Source organism: Hyla sarda, unplaced genomic scaffold, assembly GCF_029499605.1.
Source record: "Hyla sarda isolate aHylSar1 unplaced genomic scaffold, aHylSar1.hap1 scaffold_332, whole genome shotgun sequence".
NCBI lineage: Eukaryota > Metazoa > Chordata > Amphibia > Anura > Hylidae > Hyla > Hyla sarda.
In genome coordinates, this window is record NW_026610065.1 from 169,712 (window position 1) to 188,442 (window position 18,731).

Genomic DNA, 18,731 nt, shown 5'->3' on the forward strand with positions numbered 1-18,731 from the left:
CTGTCTGTATTTGTGAACAATAGTCCTATCTCTTGTGTCAGTAGGTCACATTGACTCAAGCCAAAATCAATACTTCCGCCTTAATCAGCAACATATGATTAACACCGAAGTATATATGTGTCTCAACATATTTATGCCCTATATATCAATGACAGCTTGTACAAGGGAGCAGAATGACACAAAAACAATACATTTGTGTGTTATAACAATATAATGAAGTTAATGTGACCAACTTTAAGGAACATCAAGGCATTTACTCTATTTTTTCAGACTCTCCAAAAACCCTCTTGGTGTAGTAGTAATGGAGAGATACATATACCTTTCACTAGTGGACTAGAACAGTGGTCTCCTAACTGTGGCCCTCCAGATGTTGCAAAACAACTCCCAGCATGTCCGGACAGCCTTTGGCAACATCTGGAGGGCCATAGTTTGGTGACCACTGTCTAGGATAATGCTTTCTTCCTTAGGCTATGGACACCCGACAGACCCCATTTCTGATGGGCTTCATCAAGACTCGACAGTGTCAGTTGTGTGCCGAGCCATTCTGGGTCCATTTGGCGTGCAAAAAAAATTAGCAATGAATGGGAACAGGTCAGAGCACATAGACCATGCAAAGTTAGCCTTAGTTGAATGGGCCTGAGTTGCTGGTAAGCTGCAGTACAAGGCACAGCCACTTCAAAGTCACAGCACTTGACCAAGCTCTCCAGCTCCAATAAGTTGACTGATGTAGGAATCTGAAGTTGGACCCCCACAATCAGTGGCATATCCAAGGAATAAGCCATCAATATAAAAGTCCACAAAAACTTGACAGGGTCAGGGGCTCAACTGCAGTACCAGAGTCGGCCTGTGCACAAGAGTGGTGCTGTTTCTTAAAAACACATCCTTGACATCTGTCTTCCAAAATAAATTCAGATATTTTTATATGTCGGCAATGAAAATGTACCACAGATATCCTACTTGTGAGCGCACTCACCTCGGAGCCGTGGTTAACACAATTAATAGCGGAATGTGTTCGATTTGGCAGCAGAGGATTCAAATGATATTGCATATCTGCCTCGCCGAGACCCTATCCTTTATTGACCACATAAATTAGCAGTCTTTTGGGCAATTTTTACCGCTCAGTTAAGTCACATCATGAAGACAAGCTGTCACACATACTAGAAGCAGTCAATACAGATCAATATTTTATTGCCTTCAGTGTAAAGGTTGCAGGGGGACTGAGCAGTAATGGGCAGCGCATAGCCTGTTTATGTCTGAAGTCTGTGTTACACCTATTGTTTGCCTTTATAAAGCTTCTTGATGTTTACCTTGTACAACACAGCTGAGCAGGTCTGGAAACAAGCTTAGCTTTATGCCTGTGTGAGATGAGATGGGGAAGTGTGTAGGTTTAGGTTACAAATTCTATACAGAACTCTATAGAGCTCAGATAACTCATCAGTGATTTTTACAATTTTTTAAGAAAGTGTGTTCAACGGGATGTAGAAATAAAAGGGCAGATGGTTCCATACTAGAGGAATGACAGACATCCATTTCTGATTGCCATTAATGTTTCCAGTTTGTATTTGTATAGTCATCGTCAATTAATTTTTGTGTCCTTCTAAACAGTCTGAACTCTTAAAAAAAAAAAAAAAAAAAAAAAGAAGCAAATTGGTCTCCTTTTACTGACCCTCCTATATAATCAGTCTGGCTGTCTACTGTGGAGTGCCCCCTATAATAGCACTGTCTCTTGTCTGGGCTGCCCCCTCCACAATAACTTTATAATGGCCATGTTGTGTCAACCATTTCCTCCACAATAATTGTATAGTGGCAATGCAGTCTTGATCAACTTTATAGGGACAGTCTGCCTGTCACCTCCACAATAACTGATTAATGGCGGTGATTGTATAATTGTAGTCTGGAACACTACCCGCCCCCCCCCCCCCCCCCCTAACAATAACTATATAATAGCCATGTAGTCTGGACCGCCCCTTCACAATAACTGTACAATAGCCATGTAGTCTGGACCGCCCCTCAACAATAACTGTGTAATAGCCATGTAGTCTGGACCGCCCCTCCACAATAACTGTTTAATAGCCATGTAGTCTGGACCGCCCCTCCACAATAACTGTATAGTGGCCATGTAGTTTGGACCGCCCCCTCCACAATAACTATATAATAACCGTGTAGTCTGGACCGTCCCCTCCACAATAACTGTATAATAGCCATGTAGTCTGGACCGCCCCTCCACAATAACTGTATAATAGCCATGTAGTCTGGACCGCCCCTCCACAATAACTATATAGTGGCCATGTAGTTTGGACCGCCCCCTCCACAATAACTATATAATAACCGTGTAGTCTGGACCGTCCCCTCCACAATAACTGTATAATAGCCATGTAGTCTGGACCGCCCCCTCCACAATAACTGTATAATAGCCATGTAGTCTGGACCGCCCCCTCCATAATAACTGTATAGTGGCCATGTAGTCTGGACCGCCCCTCCACAATAACTGTATAATAGCCATGTAGTATGGACCGCCCCTCCACAATAACTGTATAATAGCCATGTAGTCTGGACCGCCCCCTCCACAATAACTGTATAGTGGCCATGTAGTCTGGACCACCCCATCACAATAACTATATAATAGCCATATAGTCTGGACCGCCCCCTCCATAATAACTGTATAGTGGCCATGTAGTCTGGACTGCCCCCTCCACAATAACTGTATAATAACCATGTAGTCTGGACCGCTCCCTCCACAATAACTGTATAGTGGCCATGTAGTCTGGACTGCCCCTCCACAATAACTGTATAGTGGCCATGTAGTCTGGACTGCCCCCTCCACAATAACTGTATAGTGGCCATGTTGTCTGGACCGCCCCTCCACAATAACTGTATAATAGCCATGTAGTTTGGACCGCCCCTCCACAATAACTGTATAGTGGCCATGTAGTCTGGACCACCCCTCCACAATAACTGTATAATAGCCATGTAGTCTGGACCGCCCCCACCACAATAACTGTATAGTGGCCATGTAGTCTGGACCTCCCCTCCACAATAACTGTATAGTGGCCATTTAGTCTGGACTGCCCCCTCCACAATAACTGTATAGTGGCCATGTAGTCTGGACCGCCCCCTCCACAATAACTGTATAATAGCCATGTAGTTTGGACCGCCCCTCCACAATAACTGTATAATAGCCATGTAGTCTGGACCACCCCTCCACAATAACTGTATAGTGGCCATGTAGTCTGGACCGCCCCCACCACAATAACTGTATAGTGGCCATGTAGTCTGGACCTCCCCTCCACAATAACTGTATAATAGCCATGTAGTCTGGACCGCCCCTCCACAATAATTGTATAGTGGCCATGTAGTCTGGACCGCCCCCTCCACAATAACTGTATAATAACCATGTAGTCTGGACCGCCCCTCCACAATAACTGTATAATTGCCATGTAGTCTGGACCGCCCCTCCACAATAACTGTATAATAGCCATGTAGTCTGGACCGCCCCTCCACAATAACTGTATAATAGCCATGTAGTCTGGACCACCCCTCCACAATAACTGTATAATACCCATGTAGTCTGGACCTCCCCTCCACAATAACTGTATAATAGCCATGTAGTCTGGACCGCCCCCTCCATAATAACTGTATAGTGGCCATGTAGTCTGGACCGCCCCCTCCACAATAACTGTATAATACCCATGTAGTCTGGACCACCCCTCCACAATAACTGTATAATACCCATGTAGTCTGGACCGCTCCCTCCACAATAACTGTATAATAGCCATGTAGTCTGGACCGCCCCCTCCATAATAACTGTATAGTGGCCATGTAGTCTGGACCGCCCCCTCCACAATAACTGTATAATACCCATGTAGTCTGGACCACCCCTCCACAATAACTGTATAATACCCATGTAGTCTGGACCGCCCCTCCACAATAACTGTATAATAGCCATGTAGTCTGGACCACCCCTCCACAATAACTGTATAATACCCATGTAGTCTGGACCGCCCCTCCACAATAACTGTATAATAGCCATGTAGTCTGGACCGCCCCCTCCATAATAACTGTATAGTGGCCATGTAGTCTGGACCGCCCCCTCCACAATAACTGTATAATACCCATGTAGTCTGGACCACCCCTCCACAATAACTGTATAATACCCATGTAGTCTGGACCGCTCCCTCCACAATAACTGTATAATAGCCATGTAGTCTGGACCGCCCCCTCCATAATAACTGTATAGTGGCCATGTAGTCTGGACCGCCCCCTCCACAATAACTGTATAATAACCATGTAGTTTGGACCGCCCCTCCACAATAACTGTATAGTGGCCATGTAGTCTGGACCGCCCCCACCTCAATAACTGTATAGTGGCCATGTAGTTTGGACCAGTTCCTTCAATTGTGTTCTAACAGCTATGACACCACCCGGCCTGGCTTCTGTAACACAACAAAATTCTTACTATATTTTGACTTTTGTAGGCTGCAGGTTATTTTTAGGCTTTCTAGCTAATTAGTAAAATGTATATTTGAAAACGTACCTGTCATTTGAAGAAACATTTTGGTATACTCCATAGACTTCTCAAAAATGTTATCAGTCGGGGTCTGAACACTCATACCTCGAGGAGGAGCCAGGAGAAGTGTAATAAGTGACCTGGATGGACTTGAAATGTAAGTCTATGGCGCGGTCCATGTTTCAGACACAGGGCCGGGAGAAGAGAACACATCTCTCCCTGCTCGTTCTAGTCATCAGTCAGGGTCTGTACACGGAGATCCCAACCAATGAAGACTTTTGACGTCAAAATTTTTTATATATATTTTTTTTATTTATAGGTACACTTCATAGTATACATATATATGACTGATTTTATTTTTACGAATTAAAACAGGTGTTCTTTGCAATTCTTTGTTTTTATTTTCTGTACATGATTATAGGGGCAGCCATCTTGCCTGAGCTACTATCATCAGCATTCAAAGATATACTTTATAGCAGCCACATAGGACCATAGGAAACAGTGACTTGTATGGGAAAATGTTGTGGGCATGCTCTGACCTGTGCAGGGAAGAGGAAAAAGTGAGCCAAGAGGCTTTATGTATAGGGGACATTTTTTTTTGTAATCCTGTGATGGTGATGTGGAAAATGCTGAAACTTTGTAGACCATGAATTATCCACTTATAATAAGGATTAGTGGCCAGAATGAATACGGCAAGATTTCAGAATTATTATATGGATAAAAATATGGAAAATTAAATAAAACCATCCCAAAATTATTGGGCATATATTTAATATAAAACTTTATTAAATAGGTTGTTTTCTGGAGACAGTTTTTCTTTAACCCCTTAAAGGGGTACTCCGCTGCTCACCGTTTGGAACAAACTGTTCCGAACGCTGGAGTCGGCGCCAGGAACTTGTGATATCATAGCCCCGCCCCCTCATGTTGTGACGCCCCACCCCCTCAATGCTAGTCTATGGGAGGGGGCATGACAGCTTTCAACCCCCCCCCCCCCCCCCCCCCAATAGACTTGCATTGAGGGGGCGGGTGTGACATCACACGCAGGCGGAGTGGTGACGTCACGATCTTCCGTCCCTGTGGTCGGGATGGTATTAGCCTGAGGGCCTCCAGCAGTTCTGGAAGCCGTTACAGGTGGGTGCCGCATGGTAGAATGCGGGGGTCCCCAGCGGTTGGAGAAGGGGTGGAGTACCCCTTTAATGACTCAGGCCGTATAGGTATGCCCTTAGTCCTTAACAGGTTAAAGAGAAGAGACATTCTTATATTTCCTGCTGTGTTGCAGTAAACAGCTCTGTCCTTGGGTCACTTGTCTTCAAAAGTTGGGGTGGAGAACCTATGGAACCTGTCAGCTGGTTTATACTACCCAAACCACGGGCAGCATGAAACATTTGCCGGGAGCTGGATCCCAGGACACTATTATTACTTCTAAAATGTGAAGGTGTTTTAAAAGAAATCATAGTTTTAAAAAAAAGCTTTTCAGTGTGGATCTGTGTTACATGACCCCGCGTATTGTGCCTGTCTTATGTACAGAGTCAGAAGAGAAGCATGTGGTGGCACGCTTGACTTTCCGCTCGTTCTAGTGATCAGACAGGGGGATGAACACACTCCTTTATATAATGGCAGGTGCCCTTTAAGAGCATGTAAGGATGCATATCAAGTACAACAGTATTCCATGACTTCATACCAGAGTTGTTATACTGCCATATGGTGCGCCATTCAGAGATATTTTCTTAGTTAACAATGCTTCTACTTGAGATTAACTCCATGATAGATTTAACCTCTTAAGGACCAAGGACGTCGGGGGACGTCATGGCACCCTGTGCCTTAAGGACCGAGGACGTCCCCGGACGTTCTGGTGTTTCTCCGGTCTCTGCCGCCCGGCGGGCAGAGATCGAAACGGCATTCCTGCTGAAATCCTTTAGCAGGCATGCCCCCCCCCCCCCCATGTCGGCGATCGGCGCAAATCGCGAGTGAAATTACACTTTCGATTTGCGCTAATTCCGGGTCATACGGGTCTATGGTGACCCGTTGACCCGGAATAGAAGGGGGAATAGCGGTTGTCCATGACACCCAGGATCCCCCTGTAGAGATAGGAGTGAGGTGGCAGAGGTGCCACCCCTCCTTTCCTGCTATTGGTGGTCTAAACGCGACCACCAATAGCAGATCGGGGGCGGGGGGGTTTATTTTTGGTTTCCCCGGTCTGCCCACCCACAATAGGCGGGGCAGGATGGGGAAACCGACAGGCACCGGGTGCCGAAGTCCACTCACCCATCGGCGGTGGCAGCGGGCGACGATCGGCGGAAGAAGAGGACGGCGACGCAGCTCCCTGGATCCTACGGAAGCCGGTGAGTTAATTGGCAACATCTCGAGGGCTACAGTCTGAGACCACTATAGTGGTCTCTAAACTGTAACCCTCCAGATGTTGCAAAACTACAACTCCCAGCATGCCCAGAGAGCTTTAAAGGCATGCTGGGATTTGCAGTTTTGCAACAGCTGGAGGTCTACAGTTTGGAGATCACCTTGCAGTGGTCTCTAAACTATAGCTCTCCAGATGTTGCAAAACTGCAAATCGCAGCATGCCCAAACAGCTGTCTCTGCATGCTGGGAGTTGTAGTTGCGTACCTCCAGCTGTTGCATAACTACATCTCCCAGCATGCCTTTCGGCGATCAGTACATGCTGGGAGTTGAAGTATTTATGGAATATCCATTTTCCTTACAAGCAGAGAGCCTCAAAGTTAGAAAAATGCAAAATTTTCAAATTTTTCATCAAATTTGGGGATTTTTCACCAAGAAAGGATGCAAGTTACCACAAAATTTTACCACTATGTTAAAGTAGAATATGTCACGAAAAAACAATCTCGGAATCAGAATGATAACTAAAAGCATTCCAGAGTTATTAATGTTTAAAGTGACAGTGGTCAGATGTGCAAATAACGCTCTGGTCCTAAGGTGTAAAATGGCCCGGTCCTTAAGGGGTTGAAGGGGTACTCCCGTGGAAATTATTTTATTTATTTTTTTAAATCAACTGGTGCCAGAAAGTTAAACAGATTTGTAAATTACTTCTATTAAAAAATCTTAATCCTTCCAGTACTTTTTAGGGTCTGTATACTAAAGAGAAATCCAAAAAAGATTGCCATTCCTCTGATGTCATGACCACTGTGCTCTCTGCTGACCTCTGCTGTACATTTTTAGGAACTGTCCAGAGCAGCATATGTTTGCTATAGGGATTTCCTCCAGCTCTGGATGGTTCCTAAAATGGACAGCAGAGGTCAGTAGAGAGCACTGTGGTCATGACATCAGAGGAAATGCATTTCTTTTTTGGATTTCTCTTCAGTATACAGCCCCTAAAAAGTACTGGAAGGATTAAGATTTTTTAATAGAAGTGATTTACAAATCTGTTTAACTTTCTGGCACCAGTTGATTTAAAAAAAAAAAACAGTTTCCACGGGAGTACTCCCTTCGGAACTTGAGACATACAGAGGTACAGTAGACTTCTGACCATAGACTTCTATAGGGTCCTTAATCACAGGGCGTATTGAACAGTAATATGGGCAGGTACTAAATTTACATCATAACCCCTGAATGCAGTAACACCGCGTGTCCTATATTAACATAGATCATGAGCTTATTCAAAAGCTTTATTTCCATGTTATTGGAAATCACATAGTCCAATGTGACCCATTTGCTGTCGTCTCTTGACCTCTTGCCCATTAATGATGCCGGCAGTATCAATCATTCATGGGGTAAGGGACCACACACTATGGTGATGGGCCAGTTGCTGTGTATAGCTCTCCTATTAGATGGGTTACTATTGCTGATTAATGTGTCTGCTGTATGAAAGCAGCAGCATCTGCACACATCTGTCTGTGAATGGATCTGTGAGAACAGCAGCTAGTATACACCACATGTACACAAGTGAATTACAATTGATACGTCTATTGGGCAGTGAACACTGAGATATTAACCATTTAGTCCCTTTTATTTTACAATCGAATTTCATTCAAGATAAGCAGAAAATGACACTTTAGCCTTGTACATGCATATGGAAGTCTTTCCTATATTAAATCCAGTATTAATATACTATTCTGATTCACAGAACTGTGTTTTATAAACAGAGAAAAAAATGTAATCTTATCATGTCCTCTTCTAAACCCACCCATTGCAAGATAACCCTACTAGTGCCCCCCCCCCCCCCCCCCCATATATAAAATTGAGCGTTGTTCGTGCACGTTCTTGGAATCGGTGGGGGTCCCAGCAATTGGACCCCCACCAATCAAATTGTTTCCCCCATCTTGTGGATAGGGGATAACCTTTAATCGCCCATATCATGGAAAGTGGGTCTATTATAACAAAATAACTTTCTTAAAGGGATATTCCAGCCTCTTACAAAAATGAGAAAAAATGCATCTGGGACGGGGGAGAAATAGAAAAGAGACACAATACTTACATAGTCCTAGTTCCCTGCAGATCCCATTCACTTCCGGCCAGTTTCCCCATCTTCTCTTCTCTCTTCCCATTTTCTTTTAGCTACCTAATAGGAGGTTTTCTACCTACTGGGGGCTTCTACCTAAAAGCAGAGGGTTCCCTACATACCCACCCACTGGGGTTTTCACCCTAATACCATTCATATTTGTCATGGCTTATACTATTCTGAGAACAGTGGGGTACTCCAGTGAAAAACATTTTTTTTAATGAACAGGTGCCACAAATTTAAACAGATTTTTAAATTACTTCTATTTAAAAATCTTAATCCTTCCAGTACTTATCAGCTGCTGTATACTACAGAGGAAGTTGTATTTCTTTCTGGAGTTCTTTTCAGTCTGATACAGTGCTCTCTGCTGACACCTCTGTCCATCTCAGGAACTGTCCAGAGCAGGATAGGTTTTGCTATGGGGATTTGCACCTACTCTGGACAGTTTCTGACATGGACAGAGGTGTCAGCAGAGAGCACTGTGGTCAGGCAGGAAAGAACTCCAGAAAGAAATACAACTTCCTGTGGAGCATACAGCAGGTAACTACTAGAAGGATTAAACTTTATACATAGAATACATAGTAATTTTCAAATCTCTTTAACTTTCTGGCACCAGTTGATATATAAAAAAAAATGTTTTTCACCCCTGGAGGTGAGTTCAGATATTGCAGGTTTGTTGCATCGCAAATCTGCAGCAAATTATACTACACTACTACAATACATGTGGACGGGGATCAAAACAAACAAACAAAAAATTCAATATGTAGCAAGAATTTTTTGCATGTTGCAGATTTCCAAATCCACAGCACATGCTCTCTCTGAGGCAGAAATTCTTCAGATTTCATCCATTTAATTTAGAGGGATGAAATAGCTAGCACAGTGGTCTCAACCTGTGACCCTCCAGATGTTGCAAAACTTCAACCCCCAGCATGTCTTGAGTATAAGTTTTGCAACATCTGGAGGGCCACAGTTTGAGACCACTGACCTAGCAGAACCCACATGCATGTTTTTGGTTTCTTTTTACTGCAGAACTGGTCACATCTTAACTTGCCCTTACATTTTCTTAAAATATGATTTGGCTTCAAGCAAGAATGGACCAGGTTTCCACACACACTGCAAAAAAAATAAAAAATACTAAACTACAGCTTTACAAAATTTTCCTGTCAGATGTCAGCATTGGCCGGAATATTAATGAGAAGCAGCTTAATTAAACTGAGCGGCGCTGACAGCGGCGGTGAATTGATGGAGACTAATAAAACCGTAATGAAGATGATTCATAGAAGTTTTGATGAAGACAACACACAAATACAACAAAAAGAGAAAAAAAAAACCCTTTGCCGTGTCAGGCTGCTGTAGCCCAGCTACCGTCGCCGTTCACGTGGGGCAACTTGTAACCGTTTTTTGATATCCTCTACGAAGGGCAAAATGGTATCTTCTCAGACACAGGCTGTCCTATTTGCATTTAGTTGTTATGCGGGATGTGGCCAAGATTACCCATTGTCGCGAGTTGCCACAGCGAGCAAGAGAATAAACCCCCTTGAAGATTATGGTTCATTAAAACGGGAAGAAGATTAATATTTTCCCTGTCAAGATCAATACGGCTTCTCCTGCACTAATTGTCAGAAAAGCTCGCAGAGGCTACTGAAGGATGGCAGTGTGTGCGCACAGTAGATCACAGGGACAGGATTCAAAGGAAGGCCGTCCTGCACCCTCTGGTATCGACTTGCAAATTAGCAGCTGGATTCTAATTAAACAAGCTTAATGAAAGGAGTATTAGAATACTGCGAAGAATGGAAAAAAGACACAATCCGTCCTCCATTCTCTGATATGTCCTGTACCGCAGAGCCAGGGAGATGGCCCGGCCATGTGTGGTACACGCCGCTTTTATTCCTATCCTCCTCGTGTCACTGATCATTGTAAGGAGTCTGCAAGACGCTGCGGCTAACATAATATATTCTGCATTGTCGTTCAGCTGAGGGAGGGTTCACTTTTGCCCCCCAGTTGTTATTTATATTTCATATTGGCTCTCCACATTTTCATGTATTTGATGTAAGGGGCCGGTCATTGATTGAATATAAGGGACAGAAGATAATAAATAGCCTTCTTTGCACACCGCAGCCACATTAGGAATCCCTTTAAGCTGAATGTGTGTTTTTATTTTTTATTTTTTTTTTTTTTCATAAGTACATTTTTTAAAAATCATTTTGGTACATTATAGGGGAGCATATTGTCCGAGCTTCTGCTCTGTTTAATAGCATTTAGACATCCACTTTACAGCAGCTACATGGACCTAGAAAATGATAGACTAGATTGGGTTCATTGACTTTTTTGGGAAAAGTATTCCGGGTGTGCATTGTGACCTGTGCAGAGGTAATTGTGCAGGGAGGTGGAGGAGGGAAGCTGTTAACAATGCCTATTGTGAATGACCTGATCCCATCTTATTTATATACTGGTGTCACCTTTTATTGTAATCCTCTCTGTGATAAGAAGAATGTTGAAATGTTTTCTCTGCAGAACAGAAACTTTCAACTTTATTATTATGATCAGGCTTCTATTACTTGTTAGCCTCCTCTGGTTACATACGTCACTCATACGGTATTCAGATAAATACTGTATTTCTATAAACAGCAGACCTGTATGGGAAAAATACAAGAACTGTTTAGGACAGATGTTGTATGAAGAGCCTGAAAGGTTTCCATGCTCCTTTTCCTTCTGCACCAGCACTGAGGCCTCATCATTGGACACTCTGTTATCAGGACCTGCTGTGCAATGAATTTGTCATGGTGCTGGGTGCAGGAGAAGGTCCAGCACCATTAACAGAGTGAAGGATGCAGAGGCCTTAATGCAGGAAAGGGAAGTGTGATTTTTACTTTCTTTTTGAGGGGACTTACAAACAACCACATGTTTTTAAATCAACTGTTGCAGAAAAGTTACAAAGATTTGTAAATTACATTTAAGTCTGTATCCTTCCAGTACTTATCAGCTGCTCTATACTACAGAGGAAGTTATTTAGTTCTTTCCAGTCTGACCACAATGCTCTCTGCTGTCATCTCTACCCGTGTCAGGAACTGTCCTGAGTAGAAGCAAATCTCTCCTGCTCTGGACAATTCCTGACACGGACAAATGTGACAACAGAGAGCACTGTGGTCAGACTGGAGCACTCTGGGAGCAGATAACTCCACGTCACTAGGACATGGAGTCGCACAAAATACATATTCAAAAAGGGTGGCAGGCTTTTGGGTGCCTGCTTCTGGAACCCAAAGTAAGGCTGCCAACGGGGGAATCGCCTACAGAGCACAACAAAGGAGGTCAACTACAAGACTTTACAGAACACTTACTCGGCAGCAGCAAAACTTTCAAAAGTAAGTGAACCCTGTAGAAACTCCTGGTCACCCACACTATAACCCAGTGTAATGGGTTTAGTGTTGGTGAACTTGGTGACAGTTTTCCTTGAATAGGAAGATTCTATAGGGGAGGATTTACTACCTACCTACCGGGGGCTTCAACCTAATAGAGATGATTTACTACCTTACTACTGAGGGCCTATCTTAGGAGTGTAAGCAATTGGGCTGCAATTGGGCTGTATTTTTGCAAGTCTTGACCTGACATTTAGGCTGACCTGAACTGACAGCACTATAGATAATAAAATCTGTGGTTGGGCCAGGACTTGCACCTGCTTTATGCTTGTTTGAATTTAGCTTTATAGTCTTAAAAGGGGTACTCCACTGGAAAACATATATATATATTTTTTTTAATCAACCGGTGCCTGTAAGTTAAAGGGGTAGTCCAGTGGTGAAAAACTTATCCCCTATCCTAAGGATAGGGGATAAGTTTGAGACCGCTGGGGCCCCCTGCGATCTCTCTGTATGGGGGCCAGGCTCTCCGGCCAGATAGCGGGTGTCGACCTCCGCACGAAGCGGCGGCCGACACGCCCCCTCAATACATCTCTATGGCAGAGCCAGAGATTGCCCAAGGCAGTGCTCCGGCTGTGCCATAGAGTTGTATTGAGGGGGCGTGTCGGCCGCCACTTCGTGCGGAGGTCAACACGCCTCCTTCCCGCGGGCTGTCGGGGCCCCGTACAGGAGATCGCAGGGGGCCCCAGCGGTCGGACCCCCCACGATCTCAAACTTATCCCCTATCCTTAGGTGGTTGGGGAGGGGCAGAAGCACAGGCTCCCTTACTGTCTGCTGTGTGAAGAGAAGGGGCAGAAGCACACTGCTGCCGTGACTTAGCAGGAGATAGAAGACTGAATGGAGGATTTCTTTGTTTAAATAGTAAGTGTCCCTGCGTGTGTGTGTGTGTGTGTGTGTTTGGATATATATGTATGTGTATAGATCTGTGAATATATGAAGTGAATGTGTGTGTGTGTTACAGGGGGACTACAATCATATGCCTCCAGCTGTTGCAAAACTACAGCTCATAGGATGTGTGGGCATGCTGGGAGCTGTAGTTTTGTAAAAGCTGTAGACCCACTGTCTGTGTGTGTGTGTGTGTGTGTGTGTGTGTGTGTGGCATAAAACCAGAAAGGAAAAGGTTACTGTTCCCAGAGCGGAGAGGGAGTGGTCATCACAGTGAGTACCCGCCCCCCTGTTGTAAATTAAAAGTACTTTTCACTTTGCAATCACTCCAAGTAAATAAAGTGAATTCTAAGAGAAATATTTGTCAGACACACAAAGATTACATGTACATGATCAGGAGCAACATATTTTTTGGGTAATCTGACAGGTACGCTTTAATCCTTCCAGTACTTAGCAGCTGCTATATGCTCCACAGTAAGTTCTTTTCTTTTTGAATTTTCTTTCTGTCTCACCACAGAGCTCTCTGCTGACACCTCTGTCCATTTTAGGAGCTGTCCAGAGTAGGAGCAAATCCCCATAGCAAACCTCTCCTGCTCTGGACAGTTCCTGACATGGACAGAGGTGTCAGCAGAGAGCACTGGTCAGACTGAAAAGAAATTCAAAAAGGAAAGAACTTCCTGTGGAGCATATAGCAGCTGATAAGTACTGGAAGGATTAAGACTTTTAAATAGAATTCGTTTACAAATCTGTTTAACTTTCTGGCACCAGTTGATTAAAATGTTTTTTTTTTTCCCAGGGGAGTACCCCCTTTAGTGCAGATTTCTTTTTGACCCGTACCAACCCAAAAGGTTGGTAAACCTCTACCCCAGGGGAGTTGTTCCTATGATAGAAATCCGGGTTGAGTGTTAGCAATGGACTTTTCCTTTAAAAATACCCAATGGCTGGACATAGGCAGGGCAGCCTGGCATGTATGACCAGGTATGTAGTGACCTCTCTGAACCAGTGTTTCGGTACCTTCATGGCTCCTGAACTCCACATAGCCTTTTACCTTTTTCTCAATTAGGCCTCTTGCTTCGTTTAGTAAAATATTTTGCTAGCTTTTTCTATTTTGTTAGCTCCTTCTCCATTTTTATTATTTACCCTTACGTTTACTCATCACAGGTCTCTGACATGGACTTTTTTGATGAGTGATGCTGTTTGTATAAAGAAGCAGACATGTTTTTGTAGTCTTGGACCTCCCCTTTCATTCAGTTTGATCTTTCCTTTATTCGGTTTTCTGCCACCTCCTGTTGCCCGCTCCATACATTCCATCTATTTGGCAGCTTGCTAATATTTCTTGTTGCAGAAGATCTCCTTCCGTTTTGTCCTTGCTGTCTCCTCCTTTCTCTCCTTGAACTGAGAACTGCCAAGACTAGATAGAATGAAATCTGGGGTGGCAGCTGCTGTGCCCCACAGTTACATAGCAAGACTTTGAAGATGTTTCAACTTAAAGGAGCTGAGGGCTACAGGCTTAGCCAATTTCTGCAGGTTGCCGGAGCTTTGGCTTTCTGCCTTTTGAAGATGAGATGCTAAAGCTCCTGCCACTGCCTTGAGCATGCTAACACCAGCAGGATGTGTTTTTTTTTTTTTCTTTAATATTTCGTCTCCCCCCCCCCCCTCTCCGTAGCTTTAGCACATCTCATATGTAAGTAGCACATAGTTTATCAATGCCAAATGTGACGAGCCTTCCTCTAGATTGGCCCTGCCCAAAAGCTTTCGTTGCAGTGATAGATAGCGAAGTGCACAAGTGCCACTTCTGCAGACTGATTTATGGAGTCATATTTCACAAAGAAGTGAGCGTCGGCCTCTGGAGAAACACTTATGGATTGCCAAAGACCAGAGCTGCTTCACGTCTTAGGCCTTGCAGCCGTTTAAAGACTCTGATACCATACCTGAGCCATTGCAGAGCTGCATTCATTTGTCATGTGGGCAGCTATAGATCTAACCTGAGCAAAGACCCCCAGACCGGCCTGCGTGCAGCCGTTACATCTTCTTATTGACTTGTAGTTCTCAGCTTACCTCAGTATTGTCAATGGAAAAACAAAATGCCTTACTGCCATTATAAGGCTTCTTCAAGTTATTGTACCATTTCTGTGATTGCTATTATATAGTCATTGACTATTGCTTTGGCCCCAGGATGGTTCTAGGGCCACTAGTAGATATCTCAGATAATTGTGTGAAAATGACCATCATGAAATAAGCATAATCATTAATAATGTTCACCAGTGTCAAGCAAAGAACGATCATTAATGGCCTGTCTGTTTCCAAAACTACCTAAAATCTGCTGGGAAAAAAAATGGATCAGAAAATCCCCAGTGATCAGCTGTAAGCTGTGGGGATCCTGTCAGTAAGTGTTAAATTTTCCTGCAGCACCACCACAGGGAAAATAAAGTATTACACAATGCCACTCCAAATCTAGGGCTTGTCGATCAAAAGACTAGTTAGTTAGTTAGTTAGTTAGTTAGTACCTGCTTTCTCAGTTAGACAATTTTGAACACAATTTATTTACTCTTAAAAAGCTTTAGGGCTATGGACCTTTTAATCCAAACAGCCCCCTTAAAGGAAACCTTTTATAGCTTTCATGTTGCCTAAACCACGAGTCATTAGGGTGTTCCCCGGCAGCTTTTCCTTAACCCCTTAAGGACCAAGGACGTTCCGCTCCCATGATATAACTCGGGGGTCCCACGTTGACCCTGCATCATATCACGGCGGGCCCGGCGTCATAGTGAAGCCGGGACCCGCCACTAATAGCGCGCGGCACTGATCGCTGTGCCGCGCGCTCAAAGCTGAGCCTTGCGGCTAAAAGTGAAAGTAAAAAGTGCCGGTTAGCTCAGGGAGCTGTTCGGGATCGCCGCGGTATAACAGCTGTTCTACAGGAGGAAGGTCTCTTACCTTCCTTCCTGCAGTCCGATCGCCGATTGAATGCTTCAAGCCTGAGATCCCTATGGAAATGCATTGAACACTGTTAAAGATCAGTAAATGCAATGTTATAGCCTCCTATGGGGGCTATAATTTAGCAAAAGAAAAGTGTAAAAAAAATCATTAACCCTTTGAATTATCCCTTCCCCTAATAAAAGTTTGAATCACCCGGCATTTCCAATAATAAAAAAAAGTGTAAATAAAAACAAAAATTCCAAAGTCCAAAATAGCGTATTTTTGGTCACTTTTTATATCCTGAAAAGATGAATAAAAAGCGATAGTCAGATCAGTGCAAAAATAGTACCGACAAAAACTTCAGATCACAGCGCAAAAAATGAACCCTCATATCGCCCTGAACACGGAAAAATTAAGTTATAGGGGTCATAAGATGACAATTTTAAACGTATAAATTTTCCTGCATGTAGTTATGATTTTTTTCTGAAGTACGACAAAATCAAACCTACCGTATTTATCGGGGGTATACCACGCACCGGCCTATAACACGCACCTTCATTTTACCAAGGATATTTGGGTAAAAAAAGTTTTTTACCCAAATATCCATGGTAGAATGAGGGTGCGTGTGTGCGCGTGTATACCCCGATATACCCCCAGGAAAGGCAGAGGGAGAGAGGCCGTCGCTGCCCGCTTCTCTCCCCCTGCCTTTCCTGGGGTCTAGAGCGCTGCTGTCGGCCCTTTTCACCCCCTGGTTATCGGCGCCGCTGCCCGTTCTGTCCCCCTGACTATCGGTGCCGGCGCCGATAGCCAGGGGGAGAGAAGCGGCGCCGACAGCCAGGGGGAGAGAAGGGGCAGCGGCACCCATTGCCGGCGCCGTTGCCCCGTTGCCTCCCCCCATCCCCGGTGGCATAATTACATGAGTCGGGTCCGCGCTGCTCCAGGCCTCCGTCGTGCGTCCCCAGCATCGTTGCTATGCACGGCACGGCGCTCTGACGTCATGCGCCGTTCAGCGCATAGCAACGACGCCGGGGACGCACGCCGGAGGCCTGGAGCAGCGCGGACCCGACTCAGGTAATTATGCCACCGGGGATGGGGGGAGGCAACGGGGCAGGGGTGCCGGCAATGGGTGCCGCTGCCCCTTCTCTCCCCCTGGCTGTCGGCGCCGATAACCAGGGGGTGAAAAGGGCCGACAGCAGTGCTCTAGACCCCAGGAAAGGCAGGGGGAGAGAAGCGGGCAGCGACGGCCTCTCTCCCTCTGCCTTTCCTGGGGGTGTATCGGCGTATAACACGCACACAGACTTTAGGCTAAAAATTTTTGCCTAAAAAGTGCGTGTTATACGCCGATAAATACAGTATATAAGTAGGGTATAATTTTAACCGTATGGTCCTAGAGAATAAAGATAAGGTGTCATTTTTACCGAAAAATGTACTACGTAGAAATGGAAGCCCCCCAAATTTACAAAATGGCTGTATTTTTTCAATTTTGTTGCACAATGATTTTTTTTTTCCCGTTTCGCCGTCAATTTTTGGGTAAAATGACTAATATCATTACAAAGTAGAATTGGTGGCGCAAAAAATAAGCCATAATACAGATTTTTAGGTGCAAAATTTTAAGAGTTATGATTTTAAGGTAAGGAGGAAAAAACGAAAGAACGAAAAACGCCCGATCCTTAAGGGGTTAACCCATTTGCCTAGTCTGCCATCTTGAAGATCCCCACTACTTTCTGGTGACTTCCCAACTGCCTGTGACTTCTTTTTCATATTGTCCCTCTGTACCTGCTGTTATGAATCCCCCCCCCCCCCCCCCCCAGGATCATCCCTTGGGAGACTGTTCCTTCCTGAAGCATTGCCCTCCATGACTGTATCTGCATTTGAAGTCTAGCTGCTTTATTCTTTAATGCCGGTTTGTCCATTGGCTTATGTATGAAATATGATTAGAGATGAGCGAACTTACAGTAAATTCGATTCGTCACGAACTTCTCTGCTCGGCAGTTGATGACTTATCCTGCATAAATGAGTTCAGCTTTCAGGTGCTCCGGTGGGCTGGAAAAGGTGGATACAGTCCTAGGAAAAAGTATCCTAGGACTGTATCCACCTTTTCCACCCCACGGGAGCACCTGAAAGCTGAACTCATTTATGCAGGATAAATCAACTGCTGAGCCGAGAAGTTCATGACAAATCGAATTTACTGTAAGTTCGCTCATCTCGCGGGCGTCCGCCATTAACCCCTCAGGTGCCGTGATCAATACAGATCCCGGCATCTGCGGCAGTGCGCGATTTGAATGAATGATCGGATCGCCCGCAGCGCTGTTGCGGGGATCCGATCATTCAGAACGCCGCACGGAGGTCCCCTCACCTTCCTCCGTCCGGCTCCCGGCGTCTCCTGCTCTGGTCTGAGATCGAGCAGACCAGAGCATCGCATCGCCGATAACACTGATCTGTTCTATGTCCTAAACATAGAACAGATCAGTATTAGCAATCATGGTATTGCTATGAATAGTCCCCTATGGGGACTATTCAAGTGTAAAAAAAAAAAATGTAAGAA

At 44.6% G+C, this 18,731-nt stretch overlaps 1 protein-coding gene across 1 annotated transcript in view; it reads left to right on the forward strand.

Moving 5' to 3' along the window:
- The window catches only part of LOC130330291 (proteasome subunit beta type-7-like), a 92,355-nt gene that overhangs the window by 61,363 nt on the left and 12,261 nt on the right, over window positions 1-18,731 (forward strand). The window lies entirely within an intron of this gene.